This window comes from Pantherophis guttatus, chromosome 3 (genome assembly GCF_059756535.1).
Source record: "Pantherophis guttatus breed Tessera chromosome 3, ASM5975653v1, whole genome shotgun sequence".
NCBI lineage: Eukaryota > Metazoa > Chordata > Lepidosauria > Squamata > Colubridae > Pantherophis > Pantherophis guttatus.
The window spans coordinates 35,711,127-35,738,734 of NC_142065.1; the positions used below are offsets into that span (position 1 = coordinate 35,711,127).

General features: G+C 39.1%; 1 protein-coding gene across 3 annotated transcripts in view; it reads right to left on the bottom strand.

The window, feature by feature from the left end:
- The window catches only part of LOC117663711 (rho GTPase-activating protein 39-like), an 81,508-nt gene that overhangs the window by 36,382 nt on the left and 17,518 nt on the right, over positions 1 to 27,608 (bottom strand). The window lies entirely within an intron of this gene.

Below are 27,608 nucleotides of genomic sequence, written 5' to 3' on the forward strand. Positions count from 1 at the left end.
CTGGAGGCCACAGACTATATAGCGCATCTACTCCTTCTGCCCCATGTCGCAAACCTGGTGTAAAACCTGGGGAGCTGGCAGTTGTCTTGGGTGACAAATAGGTCAACTACCGGGAGGCCAAGCGGTCCGTCATTTCCCAGAACAGGGACGGGTGCAGGCACCACTCCGTGTGGTCAATTGAGGCTCTGCTGAGCCAGTCTGCCTGCACATTTGCCATGCCCAAGATATGTTCTGCCCTGATGGACAGAAGGTGAGTCTCTGCCCAGAGGCCCAGTTGCTTGGCCCCTTGCATGAGAGTGGGTCCTTCCTAGGTGGTTGATGTGGGCCTTGGAGGCTACATTGTCCATCAAGACCAAAATGTGTCTGCCTGAGACTACCTTCTCGAACCGCCTGAGGGCCAAATGGATCGCCCTGAGCTCTAACCAATTTATGTTGCAGCTCAGATCCTCCTGAGTCCACCGTCCCTGAGCCATAAGTGACTGCAGGTGAGCGCCCCAGCCAAAGAGGCTGGCATCTGTTGTTAGTGTCAGACGATCTGTTTCTCTGAACTGGCAGCCCTTGGAGATGGCCCGGGAAGTCCACCATTTGAGAGAAAGGATCACTTCTGGAGGAACCTGTACTCTGGTACAGGAGGAGGAACCACTGTAGACCTCTGCTGTGGAGTCATGCCCATGGGATGATAGAAATATCTTTATATGATCTGCCAATTCCCTCAGGCTGGACTGGCGCTCCTGTGACAGATAGACCTTGGACTCCACAGTGTCTATGACTGCTCCCAAATGAAGCAGTCGGTTCGTCGGGACCAGGTTGCTTTTGGCCATATTTATAGAAAATATGTGGTCCTGGAGAACTTGGATCGTGTTAGCCAGGTCCCTCCTCGCCTGGGGTTCCAAGCTGGACTGAATAAGGGTATCGTCCAGATAAAACTGGACCCTGACTGGTAGATTCCGGAGATGGCCCGCTAATGCAGCCCTCAGCTTGGTGAACGCCCTGGGGTCGTTGATAGGCTGAATGGTAATGCCCGGTATTGGTAGTGTTTCCCTGCATAATGGAAGCAGAGAAACTGTTGGTGGGTGGGGAGGATGGGCATGTGGAGGTACACTTCTGTCAGATCCACTGACAGGAGGAAGTGGCCCTTTCTGACACACTCTAAGATGGTCTGAAGTGACTGCATCTTGAACCATCGGTAAACAATGTGACTGTTCAGAGTTTTGAGGTCCAGAATTGCCCTCCATCCCCCCGAGGCCTTCTGAACAGAAGGGAATAAAACCCCTCCTGTCCCTGCAACTCCTCCAGAACCAATTGGATAGCCTGAATATCCAACAGATGTTTTATGGCTGACTCCATGAGGAATTGCTTCGTCCGATCCTTTGACACAGGACAACGGATGAAAAACCTTGGGGGAGTGGAGAAGAACTCCAGGGAGAAGTCCGACTTCACTGTCTCCCTGACCCAGGCGTCTGTGGTGGTGTTCTCCCATTGGCTGGCAAAGAAAGCCAGGCAACCCCCAATGGGAGGGTTGGTCGAGCAGTCACTTTGAATGCTGAAAAGAGCGACTCCCCCACCTCAAAAAGACCCTTTTGGGTGGGAACCTCTGTCCCTGTCTGCCCAGTCTGTCCTGTTGTTGTCCCTGTCTGGGAAGGAAGGGCTTTTGTGAACGCAGCATCCCAAATCCACTGTCCAGCCCATGAAAGGACGAGCGGCGAAAATAAAGGGGTGGGTGTGAGTCCACTCACCGGGACAGGGATGGCAGAATCTTGCGCTTATCCCTGGACTCAACCAGAAGAGGGTCCAGGGAGTCTCCAATCAACCTATCCCCCAAATATGGGACGGATGCCTTATTCCTGGCATCGGTTTGCCACTGGCAGAGCCATAGAAGATGTCAGGTTGCCAACAACAAGCTTGGCTGCGAATCTCGCCACATTCAGCGTGGCATCCGGTGAAAATTCCATTGCCACCATTAATTTATTAAGGTCTTGATGGGACCTCATGTCACCCGCTGGTATTCTTTCCTGTAGTTGTCTCAATCAGAGCAGTGAAGCTCTATTAAAAAATGAGGCAACTGTAGAGGCCTTAACAGCCCAGGTGGCCACCTGGTGGGTCTTTACTAATGATTGTTCTGCCCGTTTGTCCTCAGGCTGGAGGGCGTCCTCCAGAGATCCCGCCATGACAGAGGGTAAGGATAATGCCACTACATGGCTGTCTACCATTGGCACCTGGAGGGCCTTGGAAAGATCTGAGCTCATATTATAAAATCATCTGCCCAGACCACTGGGATTGGGCCCTGTCCCAGGGGAAGCCCACTGCCTCTGCACTACATCCAGGAACATCCTGGGGGTGGGTACCACCTCTGTTTCTATGGCTGGTTCTGCAAAGAGTGAATCCGTAGGATCATCCGACCCTGATGCAGTCTCGAGTTGTCTGATTGGTACCCAGGCGAACAATATTCTTTGCTTTGAAGAGCAAAGATCTAAACAATGGGGGCCGAAATAGACCCACAAAGGCAGGTTGATCAGGCATTAAGCTTTCATCATCAGATAATTCTAGGTCCCACTGTGCTGCTTCTTCCGACAAAGATGCCTGACTGGAAGAGGCTGGAGAGTATTGCCCCTGAGGGGGTAAAACTTCCCCCGAAAAATGGGACCCCTAATGGCGAACTTGGGGCCTGGGGTGATCAGAAATCATCGAAGCCGCTCTCTGTTGTAAACCGGCTGCAATCCCTTGTCTGATCGCCTCAGAGATTAAAGCTCCCATACTGGCAGGGATTTGAAGCTCCAATCGCTCCTCTGAGTGAAGGCCTGCAACGGAAGGTTGCCTCAGCAGAGGAAAATCCCTATCTTACAAGCTGCTCCCAGGCATGCCCTGGAGGCCTGGTTTATGACAGTGAGCTAAAGAACAACTCACTGTTGCTGGGCAGTCAAAGGACTGCTACATAGCGCCATCTGGTGACCATGCTGCCATTTGCAGGCCGTGCTGAAGAGCGTGCAGTTCCAATGGTTGTGAGGCAAATGGTCGGGAACTGACTGGCTCTGAAGTTTGAAGACTCCTTGCCTTCTCATCAGCCTCCCTCTGAGCCTTAGTGATCGCTCTCTCAATAGCCTTCAGGCATTGCTTGGCCTCCCATTCTGTGGTCTTAGAGGCCTTCTTAGTCGGCTCCCTTGAGTGAGGCTCAGCTGCTGTTCTCTTTCCTGTGGGCCTCACTCTCGAGGGCCCTGCACCATCAGTAATGTCGTTGCCAGAGAGTGCCGGGTTTCCCGCCTCAAGAGTGGTGTCTCTGGCAAAGGCAGCTGCCATTTTAATTCTCTTGGCCTAGCAGTCTCGCCTGATTGGGGACCTGCTGCTCAAAGTGCTGCGAACAGTCTGACACTATCTAGTATGCCCGGATTACGGGCAGGGGCTAAAGTGCCTCCGGATGCAATCCAAGGCTATGCGCACTGGCTACCGGGGGTTTTTGCGTGGCAGGAATTTTCCAACAGTCTGGTGACTCACCCACTGTCAAGCGAATGCAAAAGTTTGTCCTTCCCCGAGTCCCAGGGTCAGCGTTGCAGAGTTAGGCTCGTGCACGCTGCCCTGTCAGTGCTGCAGTCAGGCAGCCTGATTGCCGCCACGCAGCCTTCAGCAGGGTCAGGCTGAAAGCTCTTCACGCCGGAATATCTTGAGTAGCTCAACCAGCCGAAACTAGGAGCCGTCAACAATCCATGTTGTAATTCTCTGTGGTTGAAAGCATTCAGGAATGGAGTAGCTAGAAAACACGTCTAGTCCAAGCTAAAACAGAGTCTAAAAGCTGGGGACGCAAGCAGAGGAGGCATGTCATCACAACTTGCAGACTCAGTCCAATTAGCTGACAGACAGAGTTAACCCATTCCTGGATGCTATCTCTACCACTATGGAGAAGAATCCTGTTTACAGGCTGTTTAGCAATAAATCAATTTAATTAAACTTTCATGTCTTGATCTGGTCTTTTGTATCTGACAGCTAATGATTCACCAGCCAACTCTGTAGCACCGCTCCAGAATCCTCTTGCAAATCACCACTGTCTGGATGGCCTTGGAGAGTGATTTCTGGAACCCTTTCTGTCGTGGGAGAGTTCTTCAGACTTGGGAGTACTGCCCAACCATTCAGCCCTCAAAGTACTTCATCTGGGTACTGTCCATCAGCCATTTTCTAGTGGATGCTGCAGAATACTGCATTTTTCAATGTAATACAGGTTCCCTGCATATGTTCAATCACCAATGTTGTTGCAAACAATCTATCCAGATGGCTAAGGGAAGATTGTTTACTTTCCAAAATGAATGCCTTTGATGCCAATAGTTTTCTAACTATTAATAGTTATGAAATATTAAGAAGCATTAGTTGAACAAAAAAAGTGTCCCAATCACTACTGTTGGACATACTTGGTTAAATAACTTCTGATTTGTGTTCTCCTTTATTGTATATCATTGTACAGTATTGAACTTATTTTTTCTAATTTAGTCTACTTTTGGAAAATTCTCTTTAAAAGGAGGATAGAAATATTCAACAGAAATAAATAATATCAGGGCAATCCAAGACATGTCAAGTACAATTCAACTAATTAACATAAATAGTTTGGCATTATGTACATATTCATTTGTAGCTTTTAAAAATGATTTTATATTTGCATAGTTTTGTTTATACCAAACCCTACTGGTGGAGTCATAAACATACTAGCAATCTAGAGAAGGAATTAATTTGTCAAGGGGAAGTATAAGCATTTGGGAGAGTACAATGACTCAGAGAGAATCCTTAATGTAGAAGATAATCCAGATAAAGGAGTACAATGATCAAAAGGCTATTAATATCCCTGCAATGAGCTTTTCTCATCACCCTGCAAAGCCTAATGCTTGCCCAAACAAGAAATGGTATGCTAGATAAACACATGAAAACTACGACTTGGCACCAAGATATTATATCACTGATGCTTGCTATCTAAAGAGTTGATAAATTTGTGATTGTAATTCTCGTGTTCTAATACAGGTAGTTCTTGAGGTACGACAGATCACTTAGTGATGATCCGAAGTTACAACAGACTTCCAAAAGGTACTTATGACCCTGTCCGAAAGTTACTTTGTTGTATCACCTCTGTGGTCATTCACTGTTACAACTGACCACAGAAATACTATAGCATGCCATCCTGTCTATTGCCCCATCCTGCCCTGCCGGGTCCCCAAAGGCTCAGGGGCTGTTTTGCTAGCCCAACAGGTTCCATACACTCTTCTCCTCCCACCCTGCATCACTGATCATTCATTTACTCCAGCAAATTATATTATTTCAGCACTAATGTTCAGATAAGCAGGAGTTAACAGAAGACAAAAAAATCAAGCACATAGCAATATCTTAACAAAGGAATTACTAAGGAGAAAACCGCACTTGACCAATACTGGCAGGGCAAGCTACTATATATAAACAGGGGTAAAACCTCACACTTTCTGGTACTGGTAATGTTACCATGTCAGAGGGAGCTCTGGTGGCTCAGCAGACTAATTAACATCCACTTAAATCTGCTGCCTGCAATTACTGCAAGTTCAAATCTCACCAGGCTCAAGGTTGACTCAGCCTTCCATCCTTTCTAAGGTAGGTAAAATAAGGACCCAGATTATGGGGGCAATAAAATGACTTTGTATAAATATACAAAAGTATGAAGGCTATTGCTTAATGCATTGTAAGCCGCCCTGAGTCTCCGGAGAAGGGCGGCATATAAATCAAATTAAAAAAAAAAGTAATGAAACATCTGCAAGCCAACAGGCAAGTTCAGAGAGCACCAAGGACTCCACAGTCCAACCGTGAGCTACATATATTCACTTCTATTGAAAGGTGAAATGACCCATGGTAGAATATTTTGAGCACCTCAATTTATTTATATCAGCAAATCATGAGCTTTAATCTTGTGGGTGAGATTCAGCACTAGAAATGTTTTTTTGTCAATCAGTCTAGTTTGGTGACATGTGGAATAAGTATACCCCATGGTCTAAGTATGAGGGCAACAGCTGTCAGTAGAAGGGGAGGTATATGTATATGGAAGCAGACTGAATACTGCATAGCAAACAGCATTTGGTATTGCAATTCATCTATGTCCTTCATAATTGTGGGACAGGCAACAGATGGCTGTGGAAAATTCCACACACAGACCAGAGTCCAAAGAACTGTAAAACTATGCAACCAGGGTGAGTAGATCAGAAATGATCTTGGTCTTCTGTTCCCAGTGTCTCAAGGAAACTCACAAAGAATTTAAAGGGAAATTTAAGAAGAGGTCTGGATGGCATTGGGCTTACTTATTCAAATTAATAGTAATAGTAATAGAAATAGTAGTAGTAACAACAACAGCAAGAAGTCATGGGAACATAAAATGGAAGTTATCGAAAATGAGAAGGTGAAGATCTTGTGGGACTTTCGAATACAGACGGATCATCATTTGGAACACAACATGCCAGATATCACAGTTGTCGAAAATCGAAACGTACGATTTATTGATATCGCGGTACCAGGAGATGTCAGAGTCAAAGAAAAAGATCTGGAAAAAAATCACGAAATATCGCGACTTGGCTATCAAAGTTACGCAATTATGGATGAAACATGTATCAATGATACCCATTGTCATCATGGCACTTGGTACCATGTCCAAGAATTTTATAAAATACATCAAGAAATTGCAGCTTCCTGCAATAACACCAGCAGAGCTACCAAAAACTGCACTATTCGGAACATTGTACATCTTAGGAAGGTACTTGGTTGATACCTAGGACACTGGCAGCAACCCATATCAACCATTAGCGCCAGTCAATGGTATTTGCGATGCATTTTTGAATGTTCAGTTGACTAAATTTCATGTTCGGTGAATAAAAGTTTATAATAATAATAATAATACTCCAAACCCTGCATAATCCTAAACTGACCTCGACACTGTAATTTGTATCTTTATCAAGAACTCTTACTCTGTCAGTTGAGAATTGTTTATATCTTTCAGAGAAGTGTTCTATAGGTTACTGGATGTGAGACCCTGTTCATTATGTTTGGCTCTAGGGATCAGTTGGGATTATTGCTGTTGTACCAACCTTCCTGCTGCAAAGCAATCTACTTGCCTGAGCCCTTTGATTTCATCTCTGGGTTGATGGTGGAATTCCTCAGCCTTACATTCTTGGGAGACTTTAATATGGCTTCCCTGGAACTAGGATTTAAGGTGTCTCAAGAGTACTTTTTCCATACACAAATATGTAGCTTTGGATCATTTTCTTCAATGAATCAACGAATGTACATTTTAAAATCTGTGTTTTCTTTATCTAGAACAGATGATATTTTAGTGACATTTATGCAGAAATATTGAAAATTCAAAAAGCTTCACAAACTTTTAAGCACTACTACATCTTCGGTGTTGTTTTTTTATCCAGGGAATATAGTACATCTTTAGTGATTAACCATTTTATGAACCTTATATGCCAGGGAAAGTAAATGAGAATTTATTCCTATTCTCAAATGATAATTGCCATACCACCATCTCTGCCCTAGCTTCTGGGCTGTGGCTACATTTGTAGCCCTTCCCTTCAAGGTCTAACCTCAGTAATATATGCCACATTGGCCCTCTCAACCACAAATAAATCACAGATGAGGGAGACTTTATTACAACCTGACCTGACATTTAAGAGAAACATCCAGAAGCCAGGGCCTCAGATGGTATTGGGGCAGAGACAAAGAAGCTAAAATGCAACACAAGTATAAAACATTGGTTCTCTTTTCCTTGGAGCAGCCCACTCTTTTCCCACCAGATTTTCCCATGTCTATCACCACCACAGTATTATGGCCCTCCGTGTCCCACCAGTGGCCATGGCATCTTCTCTTCCAAAAACCTTAACTTCAAAGGCCCAGGACCTCCCATAATAACCACTGACAGTTATCCCAGGGAGGAGAAAACCAAGCATTCTGAGGTGTTTCAGCTTTACTGGCTCTCAGCACTCACAGGCCTTCAGCACCCATGGCCCCTCAGCAAAGAATCACATACACAAATATACAAAGATATATTTAGCCTAATACCTAAGGGGGCCCTCCCCAGCCATTCTCACCCGTTCAATACGGACCCCTTCTTATCCACTCCACCCAGTTAATCCCTTTCCTAGCTCAGCCTAAGGGGGGAAACATACAAACAAAGCACTTAGCTGACAAAGTTGAGAGGAAAATAAGCTTTCAAGCTATCAGAGAAAAGCTCTGCAGAGGGGAGGGGGGAGAAAGGAATCCACAGAAGACTGCCATCTATTGCTTTCCATCCCACCCTGCCACCATTAATAATCCAAGCCCCAAATTCTTGGTTGGCCACTCCAGTTGGAAAGTTCCATGCAGTCATCTCCCTATGTGATGGAGATCAGTAGCAAAGAGATGAAAATACATTACAGCTCAACAGGGGCAATCAACACCAGGATCACAAATGCAACCAATATGGCAGCAAGCCTGGTGCAACCTGTCTGCCCTCAATTATCCTCTGGTTCCCAGGTTTGTCAGAACTAGCACAGATTCAGAAGGATAGCAAACACATTGATCTATGGATATGGCCTGATCTCCAGCCTGTTCCATTGACTGACTCATCCTCTAGCTGTTCCCAGCTCTGACCACTGTTAAGCACCCCAATACAGTCAGATAACTGTCCCAACCTCCCAGCCTCATAACAAGTCCACAAAATCACAGTAGATGACTTCAGCCTCCTATGCTATCTCAGGTTCAGTCCTCCACCCTCAAAATATCCCAGCGCATCCAACACTCTGGGAATGCAGCGGTCACAGTCAGACAGGACGTCAGCAAACACAGCCTGCCTGTTAGCTCCAACCAGCCGAAAAAGCCTATCTGAAGACAAATCCAAGTCCAATGTCTGTCCAGCTAAGTGTCAAAGATGTTAATAATACATTTTAATCCAAACACATCTCTGAGGGGATGATCACATGGCTCTTATTCTCACGAGACAGAAATATGCAACAATTACATAAGCAAAGAGGCTTGAAACCAGGGGTGAAATCCAGCAGGTTCTGGAGAACCTGTAGTGGAAATTTTGCATAGTTCGGAGAACTGGCAAATGCCACTTCTGGCTGGCCCCAGAGTGGTGTGGGAATGGAGATTTTGTAATATCCTTCTCTTGGAGTGGCGTGGGAATGGAGATTTTGCAATATCCTTCCCCTGGAGTGGGGTGGGAACGGAGATGTTGCAGTATCCTTCCCCTGCCATGCCCACCAAGCCACACCATGCCCATCAAGCCATGCCCACAGAACTGGCAGTAAAAAAATATGGATTTCACGACTGGTTGAAACATTATTTAAGTCCCAAGAATCAAGACAGTATTTGGAAGCAACTCAGGTAGGCTCCCCCCCCAACTCACTGGGGTATAAGAAAGAGGGAAGGCAAAGCAGTATTAAGATTTTGTTATTATAGTCTATCTCAATAAAATATAGTTCTGGAGTTGATTTTCTGGTTTAGACTACTGGCCTCTCTCTCCTCTCAGTTTCTTCATGTGTGAGGAGTCACAATCTCTAACAATAATATGAGCTCCTATCTTTTTTCTTAATATATTTTCAACTGATCAGAGACATGAATTCTCAGAGACTGTAAGAACTGAAACAAGATCTATAAATATACTTGCTATGTACTTATTATATTGTTTTATTACTGTTAACATAATATATGCAAACTACCTATAACCCATAAATAAATCTAGCATATAATCGAGAAAAGATACTGCACCATTCTGAAAAACTGTCCACAAAATCCAGTAAACCCACATTTCAAAAGAAGATGAAGCCTTTTTACAGATCAAAACAGTCATATCTTACTTGAAATGTTTATTATTGTCTTAGGCCAGCTGAGGAACTAAAAAAATATTTACTAAAGCTAGGTACCAGTACTTCTAAGATCAACAGAAGGACTGGACTTGACAGAGCAAAACTGTCTCAGGACCTTGGAGAGCTCATTGCACTTAAGTAGAGCCTGAGTTAACTTTCAAAAAAGAGCTGGTGTTCCAGCAATGGTGTAGACCAGAAGTTGCCAGTGTGGTCTGGAGATCCTGGGATTCTTTCACAGGTCCATGAAGTTAAATAAAGGAATATTTTAAGATTACTCAATTTTAATTTATAATACCGTCAATATCAAAAGATATAACTCAGATAAACTACAGCTCTTTTGGGCTGCAGAGAGCCCTGAGACCAAAATGTTTGAGAACCAGTGGTCTAGGCAAAACATTAGGCCTTATGAATGTTGAAAGGCAGGTAAAGTTATACCTTAAATTACTTTGGGGGGGAAATTTTATTCATAAGGATATAAAAAGATTACAGAATGTCCCAATATGAACAATTATTTAATATGAAAAATATTAACTCATGTGTTCTTATCTGCAGTGTTAGTTGGATCATTCTGGAACATAGGCTTATCTCTTCATCTCATATTTGTGAGAACTAGGCCAAAGGCTTCCTAAGTGACAGACCAATAATTGGTAGAAGAGTACCATTCCAAGATAGTTACCTAGACCCCAGCAACCCTTTAATCTCATGCTGATCTTCTTGATCTCCATAGTTTTCTTTCACATCCTTTGTTCGCCTGAGTGCTGGCAATTATTTTTGATGCATCACAAGTTCTCCTGACCTCTACAAAATTATTTGTATGTGTTCTGTTCAAGAAAATGGACCCATTCAACCAGAAAAAAAAAACTAGCACTGAACAACAATCCAGTGAAGAACTGGATATGAAGCAATGAAATTCAGTGTTGAACTCTTGCAAGCTGCATTTCATAGGGTGGCCCTTGAAAATTCCTAGTTTTTCTGCTGATTTGTTACTATATGCTTATAGAATTTATGACTAGAATACAGGCAGTAGATTCAAGGATACATTGTTGTGCTCTTATCTTTCTCTCTCCTTCTGCAGTAAAATACAGGGTCAACTTGCCAGAATAACGATTAGAGAAATGACATTTCCAGTGTATAAAAGTTGTGCCGCTGTATTTCAAAGAACGCTTTCACACAATGATTGCTACCCACTTCCTCTCAGAATTATCTTTTTCCTTATATACTATAAAGCAATTCTATTGAGAGTTTCCAATTAGTATATTCAGTATACATGTACTCAAATTCTTTTGATTAACATTTTACATAAAATCTATGTAACCTTGGGTTGTTATTGGTTTCTTTGTGCAATAGTAACCTACTTCTCCCTGTAATCTGCTAGTTTTGGAAGTAATAAAACAATTGTTTGAATTCTCTCAAGTAGGCAGTATTTTTTTATGTGAGTTTTTCACCTCAGTATATTACTAGCTGGTTCTTTTTCATGGCCAAATTTGGAATACAAAGTTTTGCACAGCTTAGGACCAAGTTACTTAAAAGATTACCTGTATCTACTACTATACAGTACATCTTTACACTTTGAATGTTCAGCAAGGCACCTTTTCCAAGCTCTATCCCAGATACCGTTAATATAAATGATAATATGAGAGAGGGAGGGAGGGAGGGAAGGATATGAGAGAGAGAGGGAGGGAGGGAGGGAGGCAGTGTGTGTAAAATAAATAAAACATATAAAATCTCAAGTTACTTAGACAGGGGCTTTTCTTTAGTATGTCAGGTATAATCTTCCCCAAAGTAGCAATACATAGTTTAACATGCATTTGATTATTTTCATTCTCTGTCATATTAAGAAATGCATTTTGATACCGTCTCAAATGGTTCTCCACTGATTTAGCAAAAGATGTTTTCTAAGGTAACTGTCCAATTATTCTCTTTATCCGAATATAGTTTAAAAGTGTTTAATACAAACTTCACTAGCATAAACATTAATTGAAAATGTATAGCTAAATACATAATCAGTCTTTAACACACATTTGCTCAAGTCTCAAGCTTTCTTGAGATGAAAATAGATTTTTTAAAAAAATCTATACCTAATATTTCATTTAAGTTAATTTGTTTTAATGATTTGGTAACACATTTATCTACTAGAGAAACCAGAGATTTTAATTATTAACTGGATTCATGAACAAAACTTCAGTTACTTCAAACACCAAATAGTTATCTGTACATTCCTCTCTGTACTATTTTATAGAGCACAGGCATTTGCTCAGTATTCATAAATTAAAAAAAAAATCTTTCAAAAATGCTTCAGCCTGTAAAAATAAACCATACCTCTGAACTATTTGCTACTGTGGGACTTCCTGAAAAGGAAGACATTTTCCGACTTTATATCACCCAGCTTTAATGAATGCTGAGGAAATATTAGAAGGGTCAATGTTCAATTCCGATAATTCTTCTAGGTGACGTTTGAGAAATAATGGAAACTAATCTGGCATCTTAATTTGCAAAAATGGTATAAAGTGAGATAAGTGCCATAGGCTGGTCTGATTCTCAAATCACACAAGGTATGGTTTGCTTAATACAATGTAGAAGGAACCACAATTAACTGTATTAAAACAATACAACAAAAGCAATGCAAATATTTCTCTGTTTTAGTTCTTATTTTTGTGTTAATTTTGCTTTAAGTTTTTAAATTAAAGATAAAATTCTAAATTTTATCTCAGTCTTGGTCATGGTATTAAATAAGCTATAGTATTAAATAAACAAGCAAACAAATAATCCATTGTAGGTATAAAAGTAAATTTCTGAATCATAAGTTAGGTTATAGAATTTATTAAGTTTCAGAAATGCTATATAAATGAAGTCTAAAGTAATTTCTTGACAACTCTTTATTTCCTTTACAAGTTGTTTAAACAGAAATAGTATGAAAGGCACAAAAATATAAGTCCCTCCTTAGTCATATTACTTGAAATTTCATTTGTTCTATTTTGGCTCACAAAGTGAAGCAATTTGTCATATCTCTATTCATTATTGTCTGTTTATTATATACAACTGTTTTCTCCAAACAATAAATACTATTATTAAGGAGCAATATGATGGCTGTTTTTTTAAATAGTTTTTTTAAAAAAATTCTTCTCTTTGATATATTAAAATGTGCATTGCTGGCCTTTTTAAGGGCCTGTAAATCATACCAAGTGTATGATATAACTGACTCAATATTTCTAATCTAGGAATTGTTCGAGTCCATTAAGTCCTTTTGTTTGGTAATTCATCAAATGTAGGGTTTTTTAAAAAAAATTAAATATACTCTTCACTGAGAACCCTGGCTGACACCTTGAAAGCTAATTATAGTATGATGCCTTAGAGTATACATAAGATCTTCTCCTTACTGAATATCACTGGAGTAGTATTAGCACTAGAAGCAAATGTCTATTCAGTAGAAATACTAACAGTAGAACATGCCAGTTTTGTTGTTCATGTTTCAAAAGATACAATAATGTTACTAGGTTTCACATTAAATCTGTGCACACTATTACTATAATAGGTATTACTAATAGATAATACTAAAACAAGCTACAGTACTTTTCTCAGCACCAGAAATAATGAGTCCTGGTACACAAGAAATCATTAGCATCTTATCTTTCCCTTCACTGCCATATATTGCAAACACATTTGTAGACCTTAAGGGTGCTTACACATATATTCTTACAGATACTTTTGGAAAAACAGCTGATTAAGAGCAGAAAATCATGTCATGTCATTTTCAAAATACTCAAATGATGCATTTTATGTACTAAAGATTCTTAAACTAATTCATGAACCACTAATTTAGAGTTCATGTGATCTACTGTCTTAAGATGGAAATAAAATGTGCCTGACATAGTAGAGATTCTTTTGATGTTTCCACAAGATATACTGTTCTTCTGAATCAGCATGTATCTGTAATATCTACTCAGTAGCTTTTCCTAACAATACAAACATTGTTCTGTTCTCTCCTGCAGAAAATTTTTTTGAAGGACTTACCAATGTTATCAGAAACATGAGGGGGTTGTATCTTGCTTGCAAGATATTACGGGCATTTACATTTTTGAAACAAAATACAAAGTAGTGGAGCTTTGGTTTAATTTAGCAAGACAAATGGAACCTACTGTATGTCTTTTAAATATCTATTCATATTTTTCTTGGCAAATATTTTAGTACCATGAAATATGTGAAAGAATAGCTATACTTTTTATTCTCTTTCTATGCTTCTTTTGTGCTTTCCTTATACAGTAGGGTTCTCACATACCTTCTTTTAAAACTCAAAGGATTGAAAACACAGTGTTTTTAAAATACTTTTGTGACCCTCTAAAGTGCTTTTGAAAACTCCCTCCATAGGTGCCATGACTGTTCTGCATTACATCTGAGATTATTTTTAAATGTTTTTCATTAGAAAACATATTTATAATGTCTTACATATGTTACAGTATGTTATTTTTATATACACTAATTTATAATATACCCTTTTTATGTTTTAAATAAGTATGATCTTTTTCACTTTTGAATTAAATTCTTGGCTAGACAAAAGACTTAACTTAAATCTTTATAACAATCTTCTAAAACAGGGGTTTCAAACTGGTGGCCCGCAGGCCGGATGCATCATGCACAGGCCATGCCCATCCTGGCTCCACAAAGGCAAAAAAAATGCCACAATATGACAGATGATGCAATCAAGTTTGACACCTGTTATCTAAAGTAAAGAAATGACTAAGAAGATTGCCTTTAAGTTGGAAACCAGTAAATACAAGTATTAGTTCTATGGTTTCAGGATTCCAGTAATCTTATATACCTCTCAGAGTTATGGATACATTCATATATTCCTTGACTTATGATCACAATAGGGCCCACAAAATTTGTCGTGAAACATGGCTATTGTTAATTGAATCACCATGGTCATTAAGCAAAACATCAAATGATCATGACATGTGATGTTCTTTGCTGGCTTCCCCATTGACTTTGCCTGTCAGAAGCCCAATGGTGATCACATGACTGCGGGACACTATGTCATAAATGTGTGACAGTTGCCAAGCACCTGAATCATGATCACATGACCGTGGGGACACTGCAACTGTTGTGAGTAGTTCTGAGTTATTTTTTTCAGAGCCTTCATAACTTTGAACAGTGACAAACAAATGGTTGCAAGTTGAAGACTACCTATAAACATTTTTTTGTTTATTGTTTTTTGCGACTATCAAATTCTCTGTGGTTTATTATAAAGACCTAAAACAAGAGTTAAAATCAAAATGAAATCCATTAACACTTAGAAGCCTGTTCAAGAGGTGCTATTAATATATTTACATACTATTAAAATTCTTGGGTCTATAAATTTTAACAGGGTAAAATGGTGCACCAGAGGGCAAAAGCTTTTCAACCAAGATACCTCAAATAGGCTGACTTAACAGAATGCATCTAAAATCCAGGTCCCATGACTTCTATGGAATTGAAATTTAGCAAATTTTATAAAAGACTAGCTGGATACCCGTGTTCGCTACAAAACTATGTGATCGGGCTTCATAAATCAACACAGCTTGAAAGTTAATAGTTATTATCGGCCTCTCCTCTCCTTCTCTCCCTCAGCCTTGCCCTACAGACTTCTATCCTATCCTATCCTATCCCCCTTCTCTCCCCCAGCCTTGCCCCAGAGAAGCCTCTCCTATCCTATCCCCTTCTCTCCCTCAGCCTTGCCCCACAGATGTCTCCCCTATCCTATCCCCTTCTGTCCCTCAGGCTTGCCCCACAGAAGCCTTCCCTATCCTATCCCCTGGTTGCTGCTGTGAAAGTAAAACTAAAAGTGAAACTCCTTTCCTCTGTTAGTGTTTTGTATTTGGAACAGATTTCTTTTCAGGAGGGTGGGGGAATAGAACTCCTTAGCATCAGAGCCAGTGGTGAATTGCTACTGGTTTGCCCCAGATTGGGAGTACCGGCGGTGGCGGCGGGAGCTGCGCTTGCACAGAAGCATCGTGCACAAGTGAACCAGGAGCGACGGGATTTGAAAGCCACTACCGATCAGAGCGTGTTAATCATAATATAGGAAATACTAATGCTCTGATAGTCATTTCAAAAAATCCTTTCTTAGTTAGCATCTAGAAGCCAAGAGGAACATATGTGGTAAATTTCAAGTTTGTAGGCTTTACAGTTCTGGAGATTTCGTGATTACGGCGTGAGTGATTTTCACTTTTATAGGTATAGATTTTATGACATAAAAATTATCACAAAGCTTTTATGACAGAATACAAAATGTTATAAAATATTGCCTGTGGTCAACTCCTGATGTTTGACTGTGCTATACAGTTCAAAAGGGATTACTTTTAGGACAGATACATCTCTGAATATCTCCATGAATTTTAAAGAACTTTTAAAATACATTAGAAGTTCTGTCCTTATTGCAAGCATTGAGGAATCTGGTAAGGAAATCTCTGAAATGACTCAATGGGTCAACAATTGCCTATAATACAAGAATCATATTGCAGAGATACTGTAGCTAAAGTAGTGAGAGTGAGTTTATGATTCCTTTAGAAAAATCCATAATACTGCAATAATTGAGAATACAATGTGATATTTTAGAAACAGGATCAATATTCCCACTTTTGAAAGTCAGCAAGCTTTCAATTTCAGAGTCTGAAATTCAAGCTCCTTACGTTTCCGGTGACTTTTAGTTTCTGATAGCTTGGAGATATCAACTTCTTCAAAGGTTGCTTATTTTTCTGATGGAGACTTGTAGAGATAAAATTATTTTTGGTTGTCAACTATTACCTTTGCAAAGTTTTTTCCTCCCAAGACATGCTGTTTCTTAGCTTCTCTAGCACATCTTCTCTGCTTCCCTACATGTTAAACTGGGTTTTGGAAAATATACATGCATCATAAACTGCAGTGTTAGTTAGCCTGATCAAGCTGGCTACAATATTTCAGTTGAAAGCCTTATTTGTATTGAGTGATAAATCTAAGGATTGTTGGTTAGACTACTCAAATAAGATACTTGTACATCCCATTAATGTTAAGGATCAGTATTTTATCTTCAAATAACAGTAACTAAAATTTCACATGTAAAAGAGCACTAAATGATGAATTACTGATCGTTAAAACTGAGCTCTCAATTTCAAAAGATTGCAAGTAATCTGAAAAGAAGGCTCTATGTTCTTATTTCTCAACAGGGTATCCTAAGGTATATTCGTTTGTAATTGTGTCCCCCAGATATATATGTGATGGTTGAGATTTATTTATAATGCCAACAAATATGTTTCTTTTTCAACATTTGTATTAATTATGCAACTTTACTAGCTATTTTGGCCAAGTCCTAGAGGAAAACTGTCTATTTCTACTACCAATCATATTGTCTGTCTGCATTTTGAGCCAGAAATGGGAAAAGGTATAATTTGAAACAGTAAAAGCAAGCAATTATGTATGTACATCTCCATATTTATCCTCCATTTTGTCAGGAAAATTATAGAGAAACTAATGTAAATATAACTACACAGAATGGTCATTGCTTGTGTAAACATTCAACAAAAATATAGAAGAGTTTGTTTAGTAAGATATGCATTTTTCTGCTTTGCAAAAATGTACACCAATATTAACTACGTAGAATCTTCCAGTGTCTCTTACAGCAAACTGTTCTGGACACAATTCCTATGTGCAATTGGTTTTTACTCAATAAAAGAAAAATCATATCAAATAAAATATGAAAAAGAATCCATTATTAATGTCCAAAGTGAGGCAAATATACGCTAATCCCTAATGTCAATGTATTTGTGCCTCACAGAGGAAAGATACTCAGAACAAATGTTGTCTTGAAGCTGCAAGTTAATGTGTAACAGTATCCAAATAAAAGTATGTGTCTTTGAATAATTGATGCAAGATGGCCCACTCAACAATAAGCTGAGATTCACCTAAACATTTTCAAGGAATGTAATAATATTCTGCAATATGTAACATTAATATTGATTCCAAAATGGAGTTGATAGTTGACTCTAAAAGGCAGAAATTACTTTGATATCTTCATTATGGCTAGCTCCTGTTCCTGTTTGTCTTTTTTAATATTCTATCTGAGACCTGTTTTTTCACTGTGCTTCTTGACTTTAATTATCCAAGTTTGGAGACTTAACAATATTTTCAGAATCTCAAAATGTATTTTGTATAGATATAATTCTTAATATATATCTACGAGAATGTTGAGAGAAAAAGGGATCTACATTGAAAGACTTCATGAGAATAAACAGCTATTAATAGATGGGTTTATATAGGGAAATTTAATTTCTAAACAAATAAAATTTCAAGAATTCACTAGGTTTTACAAAAGGAGAAAAGCTTCATAAGCAATGGGCCATGGAAGATCACATTTTTCTGCCAGGCCCTAAAGAACATGACTGAATCCTGCTTCAACTGAAATGGAAGAGCTTGCTTAGTATGTTTTAAAATTTGTTTGGAGGCAAGCCAGGGTCAGCACTAAATGAAAAGGTAGTGAGCTGGAACATGATTGAAGTTCATATTCTGGGAAGTTCCCCCAGAACTCTTTCCCAAAAATACTAAACAGGGTCAAGAGTACAATGTCCATCTCTTGTTCTTACCCTTCCTGAACTTCAGTAAGGTAAACAGATTCTAATATTCTAATAAATATTATAACTTGTACAAGGAATCATATTCTTATATTGAAGACAAAGCTTCAGCCAATTTTTAAAGTTTAGAAGTTTCTAATCAAGAAGGTCACTGCCCAATGGCTTTTAACAAGTTGTTTCTTCCATATGTGACTGGCATCTCCTTTCCAGTATTAAGTATGGTGGGCTGGCTGTATTAATGGCTGCTGCTTTGTAATTTTAGTCCAGCCGTTTCGAAACTATTCAAAAAAGTTATATACATAAGTTCAGAAAGTATTCAGGTGACTTGGCATTGGGCCCTGTCACTCATCTTGCAAGTTGCAATGTGAATAAGACAGTAAGAAACACAACTGAATTTTATAAATAGATTATTTTTGCTGAACAAGCTGCGTGTGTAATGAAACCATCCAAGTCTTGGCACAGCTGCAAACTATTTAGACCATTATAGTTCATGTTACACATTACAGTGTGTATTCTGCACAAGACTACTGAAGGCAAATACAAGGCCCATCTGCTATTTCAATTAGGAATGAGAATTAGGTATCTATAGAAACAAGCAAGTATTTATGAGGATGACATAGAGTAAATATCTTTCAAGAATAGGAAGAAATACTGCAACTCTTAATTTTCTTTGATGCAATCTAACTGTTGTGAAAATTGATTAATAAAGACTGGTTGAAAGATAATTAATTTAAAAGGAAGACAAAATTAATGGTACTCTGTTCTGCAATGTTAATGCAAGACAAAGCCCAATGGGAAAATCTGCAGCCACCTTATGAAAAAAAAAATCAGCTCAAATATATTGTTGATTTAAGAATTTTGTAGGAATTAAGGCAAACCATAGCCACAGCATAGGTCTTTTAAGTAGGGACTAATAATATGGTTTGGAGCACATGCAAACAGGTATTACATGTGCATGCACAATTCTTTAGTAAACTTATCTTGTCCTGGGATCATGTTGCACCTCTGAAGGGCATCCATCCCAGCAACAGACACAGTTGCTTTAAGGAGTTGCCAACAAGGATTATGTGATCAAAGCACCATTTTTTCTTCAGTTCCAAAAGGTCGCAGCTTTCTAATCTTTATCACACTTAGAACTTTCAGTACTTTATCCTGCCAAGAGTTAAGCAAATACAGCATAAGCATGAGCAATTGTTAATATTAGCAGAGCAGAATAATCTATATGAACCATCTCCAAATTGGTAATCTTTAAATATAGCGGGATTACAATTCCCAGAATTTTCAACTAGTATGTTCTGCCCCAGGGGTGAAATGCTCCCGGTTTGGACAGGATCGCCCGATCCGGTAGCGATGGCGGTGGGTGGTTCGGAGAACCGGTAGCAAAAATCCCTACCCCCTCCCATGCCCAACTGAGCTGCACGATCATCAGAGGCTTTTTTTTTAACTTTTAAAAGCATTTTTTCTTCGGCCGAAAAAATGCTTTTAAAAGTAAAAAACAAAGCCTCTGATGATCGCGCGGCTCAGCTGGGTGTGGCATCAGCTGGGATTGTCAGAGCCTTTTAAAAGCATTTTTTCTACAATCTCTTCAGCCAAACAGGTTATTAAATTAATTAATTGGTTCGATTTATATGCCGCCCTTCTCCGGAGACTCAGGGCGGCTTACAATGCGTTAAGCAATAACCTTTATACTTTTGTATATACCTGCTTAGTAGGGCTTTTGCCCCCCCCCCCAAGCGGTGTTCTTTTTTATACAAAGTCAGCTTATTGCCCCCACAAACCGGGTCCTCATTTTACCTACCTTGAAAGGAAGGAAGGCTGAGTCAACCTTGAGCCTGGTGAGATTTGAACTTGCAGTAATTGCCGGCAGCTGGTGTTACTTAACAGCACTTTAGTCTGCTGCGCCACCAAGGCTCTATAATAAATGCTTTTAAAAGACTCTGACGATCCCAGCTGAGTTGGCTGATCGTCAGAGGCTTTTTTTTCTTTTAAAAGCAAAAAAAAAATGCTTTTAAAAGAAAACAAAAGCTTCTGACTATCAGACAGACTGATTGGGACTTGAGGCAGCACTCCTCAGCAGCAGTACTGCTACTGAAGTAGATTCCTGGGAGAAGTGCTGGCTGATGGAGACTACTGAAGGCCTTGGGCTTCTACTTCAGCCCCAGCACTGCCCCCCCCACCCAAGGATTGCTGCTGTGCAGGGTGGCCAGAGGATAGAGATGGAGGGGAGAGTTGACACACCCTTGCTGTTGTAAGGGGGTGCTGCTAAGCAGCCAAATTTTTATAATGTGATGAATGGCTGTATCTTTGGGGATCAGGCATAAGCCAGTCATTCAGCATCATGAAAGCTTCAAACTATTGCTGAACTAATGGTCATTCAGTGAGAATTATTTATAAATAATGTGTTTGTTCATTTCATGGTATACTTGATGGAATACCCCATTTATATTTTGCCAGCAACCTTTATTCTTTCCACCGGGGAAAGATTTGATTAAGAAGTGCAAATCTTAAGATATATGCATGTTCTAGAATGCTTAATTACTATAGAAGTTTGAGAGATGACTGTTTTGACAGCAGCAGGAATGCTCACTATCTTTCCTTCTGTTAAAGAACACAGTTGTTCTGAGTTGGCATGCAAGTACAAACAATTCTTTTTTCAAGATTTCAAAATACTAGTTTCAGTTTTGAGACTAGCTTCATAATTAGTTTCATCTTTTCCTTTCTATTTACATAATCATAGCTTTTTTCAAACAAGACTTTGTATGGTTGACTTTGTATCACAAGCAAAGGGAATACCAAAAGCAAAGATTCATATACTTTTGCTGCACAGAAAAATGTAGCTTTGGATAACGTTCCTCAATAAATAAATGAACAGATATATCATTTTTGACTCATTTAATTGGATTGTTTAACATTTCTAGGACTTCTATGGAGAACAGATCATATTTAAAATCATATTTATTTGGAAATATTGAAAATTCAAAAGGGTTCACAAACTTACCACCATACATACATAGTCTTCACATATTATCCACTAATACCCCATCTTGCAACTTTCACACTGCTCATCAATTTAAAGAAAAAACAACTAGCAGATTTTACTAAAACATAAATATAAAACAACTTCTCTTAAATAGACTATTTTACATAAAATTGTGTTAACATTGTCTAAAACAGATCTTTTTAATTTCCATGTCACAAGATCTAGATTTATGTATATTAGGGTGCACAATACAAAGGAAACACCTATAATTATAGTTAGAATAGAACAAAAGGCCAAGACCTCAGGAAACTGCAGCCAATGTTTAAATATTGTGGAAACTTCCTATTTTAAAGAAGAGAAGGACAAAACAGGATTCTTTCACTGAGGCAACGAAACAGAACTCTTTGATTACACTAGACTGCACTTGATCAACCATGGTTTAATCTCAGCATAGAGAATGAGACTAATGTAAAAATATTTTAATCTTTCAAAAATCAATAGAAATAATGAGTTCCAACATATTTCTGTATATAGTCCCCAAAATATTTAGCAATAGGGGAGAGCAATAGAACACAAAACAAAACAAAACACATTAACCTGGAGTTCAAACAAATCCTTAGATGCAGCTGTCTGGAAAAAAAGTGCTATTATTGCTATCTAAAGCCATTATTTTTATGGTACATTCACAGTCCCATAATCCACAAGAATAGCCTGATAATCATGAAGTACAAGCTCCTCAACAGAGTATTAAGATACAAAGTTTCCAAATTAAGTGTTAAAATTAGCACAAGAGTTATGAACCTACAGATCTAAAACAGTGGTTATTGGAGGCAATTATCTTAAATGGGAGGCAATTACATCTGAGGCAAGGGTATCCTAGGTATAATGGAGCAATTTGTAATTGCTTATTTGTGAGACAAAGTTTCAGTTTGGGACTCCCCCAGAGACACTTGGGGAACACAGATGGGGAACTCATCAAATTTGTGGACGAGACCCAGCTGGCAGGAATAGCCAAAAGAAGATAGACTTAAAATACAGAAGGATCTTGTCAAGACTTGAACGTTGAGACTCTAGAAAGAGTGCAGAGAAGAGCAACAAAGATGATTAGGGGACTGGAGGCTAAAACATATAAAGAATAGTTGCTCAATTGGGTATGTCTAGTTTAATGAAAAGAAGAACTAGGGATGACATGATAGCAGTGTTTCAACATCTAAGGGATTGCCATAAAGAAGAGGGAGAACCTATTCTCCAAAGCACCTGAATGCAGGAAAAGAAGCAATGGATGGAAACTCATCAAGGAGAGAACCAACCTAGAACTAAAGAAAATTTTCCTGAGAGTTAGAACAATTAATCAGTGGAACAACTTGCCAGAAGTTCTGAGTGCTCCAACACTGGAAGTTTTAAAGAAGAGATTGGACAACCATTTGTCTGAAATGGTATAGGGTTTCCTGCCTGAGCAGAGGGTTGGACTAGAAGACCTCCAAGGTCCCTTCCAACTCTGTTATTCTGTATTCTACCATGCCAAGGGCAACAGTAACAAAGACAGTGATCATTGTAAACAGATAGTTCTAGCCAAAATGCTACATTCAGCTGAACACAAATAAGTAGAAGTATGATTTCTGAGTCTAGTAACTAGAATTTTGCAAGGAGTGAGGTTTCCTCTAAATGCTACAACATACACATTTACCCTCTCTATGTAACTTGTGCTTCTTCAGCATATGAATAAAAGTAGTCAGTGCTAAAGTTAAGCCCCTATTCCAGCCATCATCTGACTCCAATTCAAATCTATAAAATATACTTTCCTATTAAACACTGTATTAAACACTCCAAACAGGCAAAGAATGAGGGACAAGCCTTCCAGTGACATCACAATGTTGCCAGCAGGCCTTCTGCTATCAAAAGAGTAGGCTGAATTGGAACCTCCAGTCCCTCAAGCATTATTCAACTGTGATTAAACTCGATTTATTTTAGGCTCTTCAATAATGTTTATGCTCTTGGCATAGTGATTCTCCAACTTTTGAGCCAATTACTTTTTTGCAGAGGAATTCAGAGGGTCTATGTAGTGCTCTCTCCTCCTATTTTTCTCCATAACTCCTCTGTGGATTGATTGGTTTGGTAGAAAATTACTGGCCCAAAGTGGCGGTGGTAATGATGATGATACAGATACAAACTGGATGAGAAAATGTTTCATACAGCACACTTGATAAAAACGTGTCAACTAGTTTACAGTTCAATATGTTAAGCAATTCCTACGGTATGGTTTAGTTTGGGGTTCAACCTATTATGCAGATCCAGCAGTTGGGTTCAATTAATAAAGGTTCAATTAACTGGGAATTGATCATCTGTTCTGAACATACAACTAGCTTTTTTGGTCTCCAAAAAGTTTCAAGAACTGTCAGGAAAAAAAATTACCAATTCACAAATGACATTATATGAATAATAATCTTGGTGTGCAGGAACACTATATTCTATTGCACATGAAGAATCACTCTTATTTTGGAACCTGCTTGGGACCCCTCTGTGAATTTTTTTTTTAATTTTCAGATCCATTTGAGGTTGATATGTTAAGCTAAGCAGAAAGGCAGGTGTAATTGTGTAATTAAATAAAATAGTCTTCTCTCTTCATCATCTTTTAACGACCCCATAATCCCTTTCGGGGTAGAGTCTGGGTAACTGAATGGAGCTATCAGAGTGTTTAATGGCCGATGCCCTTCCTGTTGCCAATGCGGAATTTTGTGCAGCAGATACATACTCATTGTGCCCAGAGAGAGAAATATCTGCCTCTACCTAGGATCGAACTCACAGCCTCCTGAGTGTGAGGCGACAGCTCCACCTCTAGGCCACCACACTTCCTTGATAGTCTTCTCTCTTGATATACACATATTAAAAAATAAGCAAACTTCACATCAGCAATTCATTTAAATGAATGTTTGCCCAAATCGTGTATAAAGTAAAATAAACAAATGATTTTTTTCTTTTTTTCTTTTTCTTTTGCATACAGAATTAATATTTTTGTCAGTGGCTTCTAGTTAACTTGGAAGTGGTGCAAGCAGAGAATATTCCATTAATGACATCCACAGTAATAGAATCTACAATTTTAACGCATGGGGCTTTTTTGCATCTTAAACATGAACATTCATCCCATATCCATTTTATAGTTTAGACTGCCTCACTCCCAATGAGCATCATAGCGGACTAGGCATCATGAAGCAGTGGGGATATTATGCCTAAGAACAGCAGTCAGAGGGCAAACAGTGAGTGGTTGGTGAAATCTCTGCAGACAAAGGACAGATTGTGAGATACTTGGACTTTGGACAGCTGCTCCTCATGAGTAACTTATAGTAATAGAGATTTTTGCAGTTGGCTCATGAGTTGAGTGGCTGGGAGTCACAGGATCACATCCAAGTTCATAGGCATAACATGGTCTCTATATACATACAGTTCAGCCATCCTCATTACTTAATTATATTTGGGTTTAGTTATTCCAAAGAAATGCTATTTTTTCCTTTTGGTGAAAGTGCTTTTGCATAAACTTAAATTAAATTAGACAGACTGAATCTTCATGGGAATGTGGGGTTTTTTTTGTTTAGTATTAAAAAACGCAAGCAATTGGCAGATTTTACAAAACAAAAGATAAATTTAATATGAGTCAGACAGATGCTTCATTGCTCTGGAGAGATAGATAGTGAAGTGGATTGAAATTATGGAGTACTATTAAGAGATGAAAATATTAAAGGCACAAAAATACAAAATTAAAAAATGGGGGAGGGATAGTTCACTTTTTTCCTTTCTCTTGTTCGACTCACTTTTACTTTTGGATCACAATGGCAACTATTAGAAAATAAACAATAATGGAAAGGAGAAGGGGATTGTCAGAGCTCTCTGCAGAGAAATGAATGACATCAGATTTACTTAGAATATATTTGAGCAATTGAGTAATAAATTAAATCGCTTGTTGAATTTGTGGAGATGAAAACTCCAAAACAAATGTCTTGAGAAGTATAACAGATTACTGACAAAATAGAAATTTCAGAGAGCAAGACACAAATTATAGACAGAAAGTTAGAAAGTTAGGAATTTTGTTTGAAAGTTAGAACAATCCCTGAAAATTCAGAGAAGATATTAGAGAAAGGATTACTAAAGCCATACGAATTTATTTGGATTAGAAAGAGGAGGACACTGAAACAGAAATCAATAAATCTTATAGAATAAATTCTAGATTGAGCAGAATAAGAGATGAACAAGGAAAAGGAAAAATTGGAGGAAATTCAAATGGAGGTGTCAGATGCAACATGAATTTAAAAGGGATAATATTGAACTAGGTGCTCATATATTTATTTTTCTAAAGTTTTGACTTGATTAGGGATTAAAACGTTTAACATAAAGTATAAATGGAACATATGTTCCTCAAATGAAAAAATATTTGAAACAAAACATGAAATTATATGCTTACAAAAGACTAATATAGGACAAAGGATACAAATTATTTGATTAATAAAAAATTGAGTGAAGAGGGAATGGAATTGTTTTGAATATTAAACCCCAACCAAAACCAGAAATTATATTGACTGATGAGCATGCTTAGATTTGTTGTGGTGGAAGTTAATTTACATTGGACTAAGACAATGATGTTGGGAATGTATGCTCCAAACAAGGATAAAGTGATGTTGTACAAATGACTTATGGAGAGGCTAGTAGATTTTTCTAATGAAAATTGATGATGGGTGCTGGAAGAGGGGCATCTTCTCACAACTAGAAAGAACTTCAGAGAAAAATACTAAAATTACTCAAGGAAATTATCAGAAGTTTTTTTAAAATTTGGTGGACAATTTAGGGTTGATTGATATATGTGACAAAAATGGCAGTTCAAGAGTATATCTATTTTTCAGAAAGACAGATCCTTCTCAAGAATAGGTAACAATTTATATTTCAAAGAACTTGGCTACTAAGATTTCTAAAGTAGAGATACTAACCCAATACTTTTTCAAATCATAATCCTACTGTGTTTTCCCGAAAATAAGACCCTCTCATATTTTTTTGAACCCCAAAATAAGCGCTTTGCCTTATTTTCAGGGAGGTCTTATTGAGGCGCGTGGAGCAAGATGGGGATCCTCTTGCCGTCTTACCCGATTTCCAGCTCTGTCTCCTTAACCCTAACCAGAGGAAAGGGGGGACCGGCTGCGCATGCATTTAAATATTTTGGAGGAGGGCTTATTTTCAGGGAAGGGCTTGTTTTGGGGGGTGTTTATTTTCAGGGGAGGGCTTATTATCCAGGGAGGTCTTATTTTTGGGGAAACATGGTATCAGTTCAATTTATGAAAGAAAACCTAATTTTTGTAGATGAAGATTAAATGAAATATTTTTAGAAAAAGAAGCAATCATGGAGGTTTGTAAAAAAATTAAAAGTTTTGTTTTAAAAATTAATTTAAATAAAGACATTAAATTGAGAACTTTTGGGGATGCAAGCTTTCATTAGGAGTTATCTTATGCAAGATAGTACTGAATTTTAAGAGAAAGGACAAGAAAAAAACAAAATATTTAGGATGAGATAAAAAGAAAACAGGTGTTGGTCCTACCTGACACACCCCTTTTCTGGAGGGGAGGAGAGACTCCAGGCATGGCATGGGATTCACTCTGTCTTCTAGCTCTACAGAATGGGTTGTAATTGGAAGAGACGCCCCCTCTGGTGCTCCTCCCAGTTTCAACGATGTCCTCGTGATGTTCCAGAAAGCAGCACCTGTAATGACACCCCAAGGATGCCCTGGACCTGACCCCCCCTTAGGGTGGGGCTGGAGTCTCTCCTCCCCTCCAGAAAAGGGGTTTGTCAGGTAGGACCAACACCTGTTTTCCTGATAAGGAACTCGAGACTCCAGGCATGGGACTTACCAAAGCAGATCGTCTTCATGGGTGGGTATCTGTCTGGTCCTGATTGCTGGGCGTCTCCAATACCCACTGCAAGACTCTTCTGCCGAACGCTGCCTCCACCGAGGTGTAAGAGTCCAGCTGTAATGTTGTATGAACAGCAACGGAATCGTCCAAGTCGCTGCTCGACAGATCTCTTCCACCGAAGCACACGTCGCCCAAGCTGCCATGGTCGCCGCACTTCTGGTGGAGTGGGCAGTAATTGCCCTAGGTCTCGGCAAAGATTCTACCTCATAAGCCCTGGCAATAGTCGCCTGGAGCAGCCTGCCTAGTGTGGAAGCCGAAAGCTTCTGCCCC